At 44.9% G+C, this 2,854-nt stretch overlaps 1 non-coding gene across 1 annotated transcript; it reads left to right on the plus strand.

Annotated features, from left to right (window-relative positions):
- The first annotated feature begins 2,103 nt into the window (after positions 1–2,103).
- TRNAC-GCA lies at positions 2,104–2,175 on the plus strand. Its single transcript has one exon. It is a non-coding gene; the product is annotated as a tRNA-Cys (tRNA).
- The last annotated feature ends 679 nt before the right edge of the window (positions 2,176–2,854 follow it).

Consider the following 2,854-nt stretch of genomic DNA (forward strand, 5'->3'; position numbering starts at 1 on the left):
TAGCAAAGACATAACAAAATGAATAGTCAGGGTAGGGGTTTAGTCTATTGATGCCACCTCTAACTCCACTCAGTCTCCTATCCTAGAGAAAAAATTTGGTTTTTATCTATTCCCAATAATTGGGAAGTTCTTGCATGTACATTTTAAATCCAGAGAAATGTCACGAGTTTTAGGATTAGTGTGTGACCAATTTATAACTGCAAATTAGATTCTAATATATATATATATAAGCTTCCCAGGTGGCAGTAGTGGTAAAGAACCTGCCTGCCAATGCAAGAGACATAAAAGACTTGGATTTGATCCCTGGGTAGGGAAGACCCCCTGGAGGAGGGCATGGCAACTCACTCCAGTATTCTTGCCTGGAGAATCCCCACGGACAGAGGAGCCTGGCGGGCTACAGTCCATGGGGCTGCACAGAGTTGTATATGACTGAAGCAACCTAGCACACACACACATATGCATATTTTATATATATATATATATATAAAATAAAATCCCCTCCCTCCCACCCACTTTGTGGGCACCTACTTTGCTATGAGAGGCATTTTTATTCACTAACACAGTTATCTAAGACAGAAACCTTGGACTCACCTCTGTTCCTCTTCTCACCCTCATTCATGCCTGCTATTTTGAGTTTATCATGGAGCTTTTAACTTTTACCTCCTAAATATCTGTGACAGGGCCTAAGGATTATTAATATATGAATAAACACAGTATTTTCACCTCTGACTTCTAGGATAAATATATATTATTTCCTGTGTGAACTCTTGGCAACTCCTTTTCTGTAAATAATTTGCTAAAAGGGCCGGTTTTTATAAGAAATACATTAAAGGGGGCTTCCCATTTGTGGGGAACTTGACTTGTTGTTGAGATGAATTCAGTTCAGTTCAGTTCAGTTGCTCAGTCATGTCCAACTCTTTGCGACCCCATGGACTGCACCACGCCAGGCCTCTCTGTCCATCACCAACTCCTGGAGTTTACCCAAACTCATGTCCATTGAGTCGGTGATGCCATCCAACCATCTCATCCTCTGCCGTCCCCTTCTCCTCCCGCCTTCAATCTTTCCCAGCATCAGGGTCTTTTCCAGTGAGTCAGTTCTTCGCATCAGGTGGCCAAAGTACTGGAGCTTCAGCTTCAGCCTCAGTCCTTCCAATGAATATTCAGGACTGACCTCGTTTAGGATGGACTGGTTGGACCTTCTTGCAGTCCAAGGGACTCTCAAGAGTCTTCTCCAACACCACAGTTCAAAAGCATCAATTCTTCGGTGCTCAGTTTTCTTTATAGTCCAACTTTTCATTTTCTGACCACCTGTGAGCAGTAAAAGGCAGATGAGAACAGAAAGCCTGATGACTTCTTCTGGCTGGGAGAAAGGGAGTGAACAGCCTGGCATTGTGCAGCGCTTAGGGAGTTGGCAGAAAGAAGTGAATGGAACTGCTCTATGGCTGGGAGAGAGCGGCATGCTGACGGGAAAACTGATTGCAGTGAGCAGAAAAGAGAGTGCCATTGTTTCTCCAGAGAAACCGAAGCAATAGGATGTATGTATATGGGGATAAAGATTTATTTTAAGAGACTCGCTCATGTGATTGTGGTGCTGCCAAGGCAATCACCTGCCGGGAAGACTAGAAACCTGGGGAGACTTGATATTGCAGTTTGAGTCCTAAGGCAGCTGGAGGTAGAATTCCTTCTGAAAGCAGGTATCTCAGTCTTTTTCCTTCATGCTGTCAACTGACTGGATGAGGCCTAATCACATTGTGAAGGGTAATCTGTTTTATTCAAAGTCTACTGATATGTAGGGCTTCCCAGGTAGCTCAGTTGGTAAAGAACCTGCCTGCAAGGCAGGAGACCCTGGTTGGATTCCTGGGTCGGGAAGATCTGCTGGAGAAGGGATAGGCTACTCACCCTGGTATTCTTGGGCTTCCCCTGGTGGCTCAGCTGGTAAAGAATCCACCTGCAATGCGAAGACCTGGGTTCGATTCCTGGGTTGGGAAGATCCCCTGGAGAAGGGAACAGCTACCCACTCCAGTATTCTGGCCTGGAGAATTCCATGGACTGTATACTCCATGGGGACACAAAGAGTCGGACACAACTGAATGACTTTGGACTTCCCTAGTAGCTCAGATGGTAAAGCAACTGCCTGCAATGCAGGAGACCCAGGTTCAATCCCTGGGTTGGGAAGATGCCCTGGAGAAGGAAATGGCAACCCACTCCAGTATTGGAGAATTTCATGGACAGAAGAGCCTGGTGGGCTACAGTCCATGGGGTTGCAAAGAATCGAACATGATTGAATGACTAATGCACTGATATAAAAGTTAATCTTCTGAAGATAAATAAAGCATATCTTCACAGCAACATCTAAATTGCTGTTTGCCTAAACAACTGGATACCATAGCTTAGCAAATGGATACATAAAATGAATTATAACAGAGGATTTTCAAGGATATCTCTGTGAGAAGTAGTGTGCAAAGTCCTCAAAGTGAGGTTACTCAGTCATTTCTGACTCTTTGTGACCCATGGACACCAGACTCCTCCGTCCATGGGATTTTCTAGCCAAGAGTACTGGAGTGGGTTGCCATTTCCTTCTCCAGGGACCTTCCCGACCAAGGGATCGAACCCAGGTCTCCCACATTGTAGACAGATGCTTTACTGTCTGAGCCACCAGGGAAGTCTATTAAAAAGTCTGCAAAGTCCTTAAACCAGTCCTCAAATCCCGAAATGCAGTGAAGAGCACCATGATTTTCAAAGTTTTGATTGCTGTTTAATGCAATCCTGGCCGGGGGGCATCAGCTTCAATTAAACAACATGTTGAATGCGTCCACCTCTTTTCACCGTGTTGCTGTCATGCTTCTGTGTAGAG

This window comes from Bubalus bubalis, chromosome 15 (genome assembly GCF_019923935.1).
Source record: "Bubalus bubalis isolate 160015118507 breed Murrah chromosome 15, NDDB_SH_1, whole genome shotgun sequence".
NCBI lineage: Eukaryota > Metazoa > Chordata > Mammalia > Artiodactyla > Bovidae > Bubalus > Bubalus bubalis.